At 40.2% G+C, this 11961-nt stretch overlaps 1 protein-coding gene across 6 annotated transcripts in view; it reads left to right on the forward strand.

Moving 5' to 3' along the window:
• Window positions 1-569: 569 nt before the first annotated feature.
• The window catches only part of APAF1 (apoptotic peptidase activating factor 1), a 119488-nt gene continuing 108096 nt past the window's right edge, over window positions 570-11961 (forward strand). For 4 of the 6 annotated variants that reach the window (XM_067009935.1, XM_067009942.1, XM_067009940.1 and 1 more), the window contains exons 1-2: window positions 579-962; window positions 11483-11636. The gene's annotated coding sequence lies outside the window, so the exon portion shown is untranslated. Of the gene's footprint in view, window positions 963-11482; window positions 11637-11961 lie in introns of all 6 variants that reach the window. The other 2 variants (XM_067009938.1, XM_067009937.1) reach the window with 2 other exon arrangements.

Genomic DNA, 11961 nt, shown 5'->3' on the forward strand with positions numbered 1-11961 from the left:
CACAAAGCAGAACCCAGTGGGATGAGTATATGTGATTAATTGTTTAATTGAATTATTTCTTAACAGTAGGACATAATTAGTAGTTTCCAGAGGGACCAAGTAAAATTCAACTTGTCTAAGAAACTCTTAAGAAAGCCAGATTTTTGCTAAATTATCTGGTGACATGTACAACAAAATTGAAAAACTTAACAGCTTAACCAAATCTCCATTGTGTGAAAGCTACATGAAATGTTTTGATACTATTTTGGGGAAAGTGTCCACAATATTCATCAAGTTTGGTGCGTGGCAGTCAGTCTTGCTGCTAAATTAGGAGTTATATACTGTTTCTTCAACAAATTATATAATACTGTTTATATAATTTTTATCATTTACATGATAAATCAATAATTGTTAAAAATCCCAGATACCATGTGGATAAGAAACTGATTGCAAACTTCGAGGAATCTGGAGTTCACAACTGAATGCTGTGCCTCTTGATAGATATCAAACAATGATGTACCTTAGTAAGCTAGCTACTCGTTTAACAGCTCTCACCTCAGATTATCTACTGAATCATTTTCTCTTTTGCAGGGCAGCCCTGACTTCACATCCTCCGAAGTGGTCATAGGACGTGCATGAGATGTTCACCTCACATTGATACCGTTTATGAATCTTTGGTGACTTGAATTTCCTAGAAAGCAACTATTCCAAGGTTTTCATGTGTGGTTTTATAGACTATAAAGTGCCATGCATGCAACAGTCACTTAAAGGTTAGCTATGCTGCATGAAAGCCTAGAGGATGTATCTCCTACAGAAGATACAATTCCTACCTAATATACTGTGATTTGACGTACAAGTCAGCTAGGTTTCTTTGTGGAACACAGCATATGCAAGATTTGAAGGTGGAGGATAATTCATGTTAGGGGCAATATCTATCATTTCAAGACCCGTGATCTCAATACCAGGAGGCTGTATCAACCAAGGTTAAAACTACTTTTTTAAACATCATTAATATTCTGAAAATAATGATGTAATCAACTTTTAATCATGGATAAACAATTCTTCACTGATTTTATTGACTGCACAACTGGTTAGACTTTAAATAGTATTAAAGCAGGGAAATTCCATAGAAAGCTGAAGACTCACCTGTAAGAGACAATATCTATTATTGAAGTGATTAATTTTACATTTTCTACCGTTGGGAAAGATCCAAAGTTTTCCATTCTATATTTGCCTCCAAAGCTATTGGTCTTGAAAACAAAATCATGACAACGAACCTAGTGACATTCCAGATTTGAGGGTTCCTTCAAGAAAGTCCTGCTCAGGATGGCTACCAAATTACTGATAGATTTGTGAATCATTAAAATAATGGGTAGAATAGCACCAAACAAGATGAGCGCCTCATTTATTTGGCACTGATAGAAACTAAAAAATTTTTTTTGGCCACGCTGTGTGGCTTGTGGAGTCTTAGTTCCCTGACCAGGGATTGAACCTGGGCCCTGGCAGTGAAAGCACCGAGTCCTAAGCACTGGACCACCAGGGAATTCCCCAGAAACTAATATTTTTCATTAATGAATTTTCAGAGTTGAATTTATATTTTTAAGTGCTGGAATTTTTTTTTTAACTTTTGAATTTTATTTTATTTATACAGCAGGTTCTTATTAATTATCCATTTTATACATATTAGTGTATACATGTCAATCCCAATCTCCCAATTCATCACACCACCACCGCCCCTGCCACTTCCCCCCTTGGTGTCCATACGTTTTTTCTCTACATCTGTGTCTCAATTTCTGCCCTGCAAACCAGTTCATCTGGACCATTTTTCTAGGTTCCACATATATGTGTTAATATACGTTATTTGTTTTTCTCCTACTGACTTACTTCACTCTGTATGACAGTCTCTAGATTCATCCACGACTCTACAAATAACCCAATTTCATTCCTTTTTATGGCTGAATAACATTCCATTGCAAATATGTACCACATCTTTATCCATTCATCTGTTGATGGGCATTTAGGTTGCTTCCATGACCTGGCTATTGTAAATAGTGCTGCAATGAACATTGGGGTGCATGTGCCTTTTTTTTTTTTTTTTTTTTTTTTTTTTTGCGGTACGCGGGCCTCTCACTGTTGTGGCCTCTCCCGTGGCGGAGCACAGGCTCCGGATGTGCAGGCTCAGCAGCCATGGCTCACGGGCCCAGCCGCTACGCGGCATGTGGGATCTTCCCGGACCGGGGCACGAACCTGTGTTCCCTGCATCGGCAGGCGGACTCTCAACCACTGCGCCACCAGGGAAGCCCTGCATGTGCCTTTTTGAATTATGGTTTTCTCTAGGTATATGTCCAGTAGTGGGATTGCTGGGTCATACGGTAATTCGATTTTTAGTTGTTTAAGGAACCTCCATACTGTTCTCCATAGTAGCTGTATCAATTTACATTCCCACCAACAGTGCAAGAGGGTTCCCTTTTCTCCACACCCTCTCCAGCAATTTATTGTTTGTAGATTTTCTGGTGATGCCCATTCTAACTGGTGTGAGGTGATACCTCATTGTAGTTTTGATTTGCATTTCTCTACTAATTAGTGATGTTGAGCAGCTTTTCATGTGCTTCTTGGCCATCTGTATGTCTTCTTTGGAGAAATGTCTATTTAGGTCTTCTGCCCATTTTTTGATTGGGTTGTTTGTTTGTGTTTTTTTTTTTTTTGGTTTTTAAAAAATACATGTATTTATTTATTTTTGGCTGCATTGGGTCTTTGTTGCTGCACACAAGCTTTCTCTAGTTGCAGCGAATGCGGGCTACCCTTCCTTGCGGTGCGCAGGCTTCTCATTGCGGTGACTTCTCATTGTGGAGCACGGGCTCTAGGCACGCGGGTTTCAGTAGCTGTGGCGTGCGGGCTCAGTAGTTGTGGCTCGCAGGCTGTAGAGCACAGGCTCAGTAGTTGTGGCGCATGGGCTTTGTTGCTCCACGGCATGTGGGATCCTCGCAGACCAGGGCTGGAACCCATGTCCCCCGCATTGGCAGGCCAACTCCTAACCACAGTGCTGCCAGGGAAGTCCGGGTTGTTTGTTTTTTTAATATTGAGGTGCATGAGCTGTTTATATATTTTGGAGATTAATCCTTTGTCCATTGATTCGTTTGCAAATATTTTCTCCAATTCTGAGGGTTGTCTTTTCATCTTGTTTGTAGTTTCCTTTGCTTTGCAAAAGTTTTGAAGTTTCATTAGGTCCCATTTGTTTATTTTTGTTTTTATTTCCATTACTCTAGGAGGTGGGTCAAGAAAGATCTCGTTGTGATTTATGTCAAAGAGTGTTCTTCCTATGTTTTCCTCTAAGAGTTTTATAGTGTCCAGTTTACATTTAGGTCTCTAATTCATTTTGAGTTTAATTTTGTATATGGTATTAGGGAGTGTTCTAATTTCATTCTTTTACATGTAGCTGTCTAGTTTTCCGAGCACCACTTATTGAAGAGACTGTCTTTCCTCCATTGTATATCCTTGCCTCCTTTGTCATAGATTAGTTGACCATAGGTGCATGGGTTTATCTCTGGGCTTTCTATCTTGTTCCATTGATCTGTGTTTCTATTTTTGTGCCAGTACCATATTGTCTTGATTACTGTAGTTTTGTATTATAGTCTGAAGTCAGGGAGTCTGATTCCTCCAGCTCTGTTTTTTCCCTCAAGACTGCTTTGGCTATTTGGGGTCTTTTGTGTCTCCATACAAATTTAAAAATTTTTTGTTCTAGTTCTGTAAAAAATGCTGTTGATAGTTTGAGAGTGATTGCTTTGAATCTGTCTTTGGGTAGTACAGTCATTTTCACAATACTGATTCTTCCAGTCCAAGAACATGGTATATCTCTCCACCTGTTTGTATCACCTTTAATTTCTTTTTTTTTTTTTTTTTTTGTGGTACGCGGGTCTCTCACTTGTGTGGCCTCTCCCGTTGTGGAGCACAGGCTCCAGACGTGCAGGCTCAGCGCCCATGGCTCATGGGCCCAGCCGCTCTGCGGCATGTGGGATCTTCCCAGACCAGGGCCCGAACCCATGTCCCCTGTATCGGCAAGCAGACTCTCAACCACTGCATCCCTAGGGAAGCCCCTTAATTTATTTCATCATGTCTTACAGTTTTCTGCATACAGGTCTTTTTTCTCCCTAGGTAGGTTTATAACTAGGTATTTTAGTCTTTTTGTTGCAGTGGTAAATGGGAGTGTTTGCTTAATTTCTCTTTCAGATTTTTCATCATTAGTGTGTAGGAATGCAAGAGATTTCTGTGCATTAATTTTGTATTCTGCAACTTTACCAAATTGATTGATTAGTTCTAGTAGTTTTCTGGTGGCATCTTTAGGATTCTCTATGTATAGTATCATGTCATCTGCAAACAGTGACAGTTTTACTTCTTCTTTTCCAATTTGTATTCCTTTATTTCTTCTCTGATTGCCATGGCTAGGACTTCCAAAACCATGTTGAATAATAGTGGTGAGAGTGGACATCCTTGTCTTGTTCCTGATCGTAGAGGAAATGCTTTCAGTTTTTCACCATTGAATGATGCTTGCTGTGGGTTTGTCGTATATGGCCTTTATTATGTTGAGGTAGGTTCCCTCTATGCCCACTTTCTGGAGAGTTTTTATCATAAATGGGTGTTGAATTTTGTCCAAAGCTTTTTCTGCATCTATTGAGATGATCATATGGTTTTTATTCTTCAGTTTGTTAGTATGGTGTATCACATTGATTGATTTGCATATATTGAGGAATCCTTGCATCCCTGGGATAAATCCCACTTGGTCATGGTGTATGATCCTTTTAATGTGTTGTTGGATTCTGTTTGTTAGTATTTTGTTGAGGATTTTTGCATCTATATTCATCAGTGATATTGGTCTGTAATTTTCTTTTTTTTAGTATCTTTGTCTGGTTTTGGTATCAGGGTGATGATGGCCTCATAGAATGAGTTTGGGAGTGTTCCTTCCTCTGCAATTTTTTGGAAGAGTTTGAGAAGGATGGGTGTTAGCTCTTCTCTAAATGTTTGATAGAATTCACCTGTGAAGCCATCTGGTCCTGGACTTTTGTTTGTTGGAAGATTTTTAATCACAGTTTCAATTTCATTACTTGTGATTGGTCTGTTCATATTTTCTATTTCTTCCTGGTTCAGTCTTGGAAGGTTATACCTTTCCAAGAATTTGTCCATTTCTTCCAGGTTGTCCATTTTATTGGCATAGAGTTTCTTGTAGTCTCTTAGGATGATTTGTGTTTGTGCGGTGTCTGTTGTAACTTCTTTTTCATTTCTAATTTTATTGATTTGAGTCCTCTCCCTCTTTTTCTTGATGAGTCTGGCTAGTGGTTTATCAATTTTGTTTATCTTCTCAAAGAACCAGATTTTAGTCTTATTGATCTTTGCTATTGTTTTCTTCATTTCTATTTCATTTATCCCATAGGTTTTGGATCATTGTGTTTTCATTGTCATTTGTCTCTAGGTATTTTCTGATTTCCTCTGATTTCTTCAGTGATCTCTTGGTTACTTAATAACGTATTGTTTAGCCTCCATGTGTTTGTGTTTTTTACGTTTTTCCCCTGTAATTGATATCTAATCTCATAGCGTTGTGGTCAGAAAAAATGCTTGATATGATATCAATTTTCTTAAGTTTACCGAGACTTGATTTGTGACCCAAGATGTGATCTATACTGGAGAATGTTTCGTGCACACTTGAGAAGAAAGTGTAATCAGCTGTTTTTGGATGGAATGTCCTATAAATATCAGTTAAATCTACCTGGTCTGTTGTGTCATTTAAAGCTTGTGTTTCCTTATTAATTTTCTGTTTGGATGATCTGTCCATTGGTGTAAGTGAGGTGTTAAAGTCTGCCACTATTACTGTGTTATTGTCGATTTCCTCTCTTATAGCTGTTAGCAGTTGCCTTATGTATTGAGGTGGTCCTTTGTTGGGTGCAAATATATTTATAATTGTTATATCTTCTTCTTGGATTGATCCCTTGATCATTATGTAGTGTCCTTCCTTGTCTCTTGTAACATTCTTTATTTTAAAGTCTATTTTATCTGATATGAGTATTGCAACTCCAGCTTTCTTTTGATTTCCATTTGCATGGAATATCTTTTTCCACCCCCTCACTTTCAGTCTGTATGTGTCCCTAGGTCTGAAGTGGGTCTCTTGTAGACAACATATATATGGGTCTTGTTTTTGTATCCATTCAGTGAACCTGTGTCTTTTGGTTGGAACATTTAATCCATTCACGTTTAAGGTAATTATCAATATGTATGTTCCTATTACCATTTTCTTAATTGTTTTGGGTTTGTTTTTGTAGGTCCTTTTCTTTTGTGTTTCCCACTTAGAGAAGTTCCTTTAGCCTTTGTTGTAGGGCTGGATTGTTGGTGCTGAATTCTCTTAGCTTTTGGTTGTCTGTAAAGCTTCTGCTTTCTCCATCAAATCTGAATGAGATCCTTGCTGGGTAGAGTAATCTTGGTTGTAGGTTCTTCCCTTTCATCACTTTAAATATATCATGCCACTCCCTTCTGGCTTGTAGAGTTTCTGCTGAGAAATCAGCTGTTAACCTTATGGGAGTTCCCCTGTATGTTATTTGTCATTTTTCCCTTGCTGCTTTCAAGAATTTTTCTTTGGCTTTAATTTTTGCCAATTCGATTACTATGTGTCTTGGTGTGTTCCTCCTTGGGTTTATCCTGCCTGGGACTCTCTGCGCTTCCTGGACTGGGTGGCTATTTCCTTTCCCATGTTAGGGAAGTTTTCAACTATAATCTCTTCAAATATTTTCTCTGGTCCTTTCTCTCTCTCTTCTCCTTCTGGGACCCTAATAATGCGATTGTTGTTGTGTTTAATGTTGTCCCAGAGGTCTCTTAGGCTGTCTTCATTTCTTTACATTATTTTTTCTTTAATCTGTTCCGCAGCAGTGAATTCCACCATTCTGTCTTCCAGGTCACTTATCCGTTCTTCTGCCTCATTTATTCTGCTATTGAATCCTTCTAGTGTATTTTTCATTTCAGTTATTATATTGTTCGTCTCTGTTTGTTCTTTAATTCTTCTAGGTCTTTGTTAAACATTTCTTGCATCTTCTCGATCTCTGCCTCCATTCTTTTTCCGAGGTCCTGGATCATCTTCACTATCATTATTCTGAATTCTTTTCCTGGAAGATTGCTTATCTCCACTTCATTTAGTTGTTTTTTTGGGGTTTTCTCTTGTTCCTTCATCTGGTACATAGCCCTCTGCCTTTTCCTTTTTTCTATCTTTCTGTGAATGTGGTTTTTGTTCCACAGGCTGCAGGATTGTAGTTATTCTGCAATCTGCCCTCTGGTGGATGAGGCTTTCTAGTAGGCTTGTGTAAGTTTCCTGATGGGAGGGACCTGTGGTGGGTAGAGCTGACTGTTGCTCTGGTGGGCAGAGCTCAGTAAAACTTTAGCCTGCCTGTCTGCTGATGGGTGGGGCTGGGCTCCCTCCCTGTTGGTTGTTTGGCCTGTGTCAACCCAACACTAGAGCTTACCTGGGCTCTTTGGTGGGGCTAATGGTGGGCTCTGGGAGGTCTCAAGCCAAGGAGTACTTCCCAGAACTTCTGCTACCAGTGTCCTTTTCCTCATGGTGAGACATAGTCAGCCCCCACCTCTGCGGGAAACTCTCCAACACTAGCAGGTAGGTCTGGTTCAGTCTGCTATGGGGTCACTGCTCCTTCCCCTGGGTCCCGATGCACACACTACTTTGTGTGTGCCCTCCAAGAGTGGAGTCTCTGTTTCCCCCAGTCTTGTCAAAGTCCTACAATCACATCCCACTAGCCTTCAAAGTCTGATTCTCTGGGGATTCCTCCTCCCATTGCCAGACCCCCAGGTTGGGAAGCCCGACGTGGGGCTCAGAACCTTCACTCCAGTGGGTGGACTTCTGTGGTGTAAGTGTTCTCCAGTCTGTGAGTCACCCACCCAGCAGTTATGGGATTTGAGTTTATTGTGATTGCACCCCTCCTACCATCTCATTGTGGCTTCTGATTTGTCTTTGGATGTGGGGTGTCTTTTTTGGTGAGTTCCAGTGTCTTCCTGTCGATGATTGTTCAGCAGTTGTGATTCTGGTGCTCTCACATGAGGGAGTGAGAGCATGTCCTTCTAATCTGCCATCTTGAACCAATCCAGCCTGAAATTTTTCTTTTTAAATATTTTTCATGTCTAAAATGCATTATTGTGTCTGATTAAGTTGATTACATGGAACATAATTTACATTTCATTTGGTATCATCATTAGGAACATCAAATACTGCATTAGGATGTACTACAGTGATACTCTCCCTGTGGGCTATAGAGCTGTTTTCCAAAAAGCAGTTCCATAGTATGTAACTTTTTGTTATATTAATTAATGGCTTTGCCCTTTTTCAGATGTGCCAGGCACTTTAGATATATTAATGCTAATATTCAAAGCAGTGCTATAAGGTAGATATTATTATTTACAGATGAAGAAATTAAGGGTCACAGATATTAAATTTGTCTGAGGCCACAGAACTAGGCAGAGCTAGGATTGCAACCTAGTATCTCTGATTTCAAACTCTCATGTTTCTCCGTATTAAAACAGAGATGAATCAAATATTGTTCCAAAAAATATGTCTTTTGCCACTGTAATTTTGGGGAAATCCATCACAAAAAAATCATTATGGTTTGGAATAAGAACTCAAATACCTATAACACAAATAACTGCTGTATCTAGTAACACAGTCACCCTATATAATGGATTCTATTCCTAGTATTTAAGGCAAATGCATACAAGCACTTACTCTGTGCAGCTGTGTGCTAGGTGCAAAGGGATATCACTTTTTAATTTTTTAAAAAATTTTTGGCTGTGTTGGGTCTTTGTTGTTGTGTGTGGGCTTTCTCTAGTTGTGGCGAACAGGGGCTACTCTTTGTTGCGGTGCATGGGCTTCTCATTGTGGTGGCTTCTCTTGTTGCGGAGCACGGACTCTAGGTGTAGCACGAGGGCCCTAGAGTGCAGGTTCAGTACACAGGCTTAGTTGCTCTGCGGCATGTGGGATCTTCCTGGACCAGAGATCGAACCGTGTCCCCTGCATTGGCAGGTGGATTGTTAACCACTTAGCCACCAGGGAAGTCCCAGGATATCACTTTTAAAAACAGAATATGTGATATGAGGAATCAAGAAACTCATGATCTAGTTTCAGACACCCATGAAACCATTTGCAAAGAATGATGGACACTTAGTGCTTAAATAAAGTTTTAGCAATAAAATTGTGAGGGAGACTTCAAGTGCTACAGTAGTTCAGGAAAGAGAAAATAATATGGAGTCAAAGAAGCAGGGAGAAAGTTTCTTGGGGCTCAACTTAGAACTATGTGAATCAATTTTAATGCTAACTCTTTAATGGCAAAAAGCCCAAGGCTTGAGGATGAGCCATTCAGGTGTAAGAATTCATAAACTTGAGACTCATCCTAGAAGCGGCCAAGATGGTGGAGTAGGAAGGCCATGAGCTCTCCTCCTCCCACAGACACACTAAAATTACAACGATCTAAAGCGCAATTGTTGATGAGAACCACCTGAAGGCTAGCAGAAAAGATATTCTACAACTGAAGATATAAAGAAGGAAGCACAATGATACAATTAGGAGGGTCAGAGATGAGGTATACTAAAGACCCATACTCCAGGGTAGGTGACACACAAATGGGAGGATAATTACAACTGCAGAGTTTCTTCCTAAAAAGTGAGGGGACTGAGCTCCACTTCCTGCTCCCCAGACCCAGGGGTCCTGCTCTGAGGAGACAAGCCCCCAGAACATTTGGCTTTGAAGGCTAGTAGGGCTTGCTTTTGGGAAACTCGGAGGGGCTGGGGGATATAGACTCCACTCTTGGAGTACACACAGAATCTCATATGCTCCAAGACCCAGTGCAGAAGCAGTAGTTTTAAAGGAGACTGGGTCAGACCCACTGGCTGATCTTGGAGAGCCTCCTGGAGAGGAAGGAGGCAATGAGACTCACTCTGGGGACGTAGAAACCGGCAGTAGCCATTTTGGGGAGATCATACCCCCACGAGAACACTTGTGCTGCCAAGTGTCATTTTGAAATCCTCCTTGTAGCTTCTAGCTTATAGTCTGGACCCGGCCCTGTCTGCCAGCTGCTAGTGACCAGAACTGGGACACTGCAAGCCACACAGCTAGCTAGGTGGGGACACAACAGGCCAGCTTCCCTGGGATTCAGTTGCTCTGGAACCCAGCCCTGCCCACCAGAGAGCCCAGGATCTGTCTCCAACCCGCGTCCACCAGTGGGCCAGCACTAGCCCCGGGACCTGGCCTCACCCATCAGGAGGTGGTCACCAGCCTCAGGACCCCATGGGTGCTGGCTCTACCCACCTGTGGGTTGACACCAACTCTGGAACACCTAGGGCACTGCCACCAGAGACCCTGGGACCTGGCTCTGCCCATCAGCAATTCCCACTCCTGGGTGTTTAACCAAAGAATATAAAAACACTAATTTGAAAAAAATATATGCACCCCCCTATGTTCATTACAGCATTATTCACAATTGCCAACATAAAGAAGCAACCCAAGTGCCCATCAATAGATGAATGGATAAAGAAGACGGGGTATATAGGGGGTATACCATATATCACAATGGGGTATATATCACATATCACAATGGGATATATATCACAATGGAATATTAGTCATGAAAAGGAATGAAATTTTGCCATTTGTGACAATATGGATGGACCTAGATGGTATTATACCAAGTGAAATAAGTCAGAGAAAGACAAAAATACTGTATGATTTCACGTATATGTGGAATCTAAAAAACAAAACAAATGAACGAACATAACTAAACAGAAACAGACCCGCAGATAGAGAACAAACAGGTGGCTGCCAGAGGGGAGGGGGGGGGTGGGAGGGGAGAGAAATAGGTGGGGAGATTAAGAGGTACAAACTTCCAGTTACAAAATAAATGAGCCATGGGGATGAAATGTAGTGTGGGGAATAGAGTTAATAATTATGTAATATATTCTCATGGTGACAGAAGCAACTAGACTTATCATCGTGATCATTTTGAAATGTATAAAAAAATCAAATCAGGGAAAATTCCCTGGTGGTCCAGTGGTTAGGACTCCATGATTTCACTGCCGACTGCCTGGGTTCAGTCCGTGGTGGGAGAACTATCCTGCAAGCCACTTGGTGTGACCAAAAAAAAAAAAAAAAATCAAATCACTATGTTGTGTACATGAAACTAATGTAGTGTTGTAGTGTTGCAGGTCAGTTACACTTCAAAAACGGACAAACAAACAAATTCATAGAAAAAAAGATCAGATTTGTGGTTATCAGAGGTGGGGGGTGGGGGTGGTGGATTGGATTAGGTAGTCAAAAGGTACAAATTTACAAGATAAAGAAATACTAGGGATATAATGTACACCATGATAAATATAATTAACACTGATGTATGTTTTATATGAGGTTAAGAGTAAATCCTGAGTTCTCATCACAAAGAAAAATATGTATTTTCTATTTTTCATTTTGTATCCATAGATGATGGATGTTCACTAAACTTACTGTGATAATCACTGCATGATGTATGTAAGTCAAATCAAGATGTTGCACACCTTAAACTTCTACAGTGCTGTATGTCGATTACATCTCAGTAAAACCAGAAGAAAAAAATTCATAAACTCTTCTTTTTGAGGTAACTAGTTCTATGCATCTGGATACTGTTCATGCTAGGCATTTGAAACTGGGGCTAATGTTTGTGGGTGGGTTTTTTGTTTAGATTATTATATTGTACTTTTTAATGATTTTATTGAGGAATAATTGATGTACAATAAACTGCACATATTTAAAGAGTACAGTTTGATGAGTTTGACACAAGTCTATACCCATGAAACCATCAAGACAATCAAGATAATAAATATCCTTCACCCCTCAAGATTTGTGCTTCTTTAAAAGTTATACTTCCCAGGCAACCACTGATTTATTTTCTGCCCCTACATATGAGATTGGATTTTCTAGAA

Source organism: Kogia breviceps, chromosome 12 (genome assembly GCF_026419965.1).
Source record: "Kogia breviceps isolate mKogBre1 chromosome 12, mKogBre1 haplotype 1, whole genome shotgun sequence".
In the NCBI taxonomy this organism is placed as follows: domain Eukaryota; kingdom Metazoa; phylum Chordata; class Mammalia; order Artiodactyla; family Physeteridae; genus Kogia; species Kogia breviceps.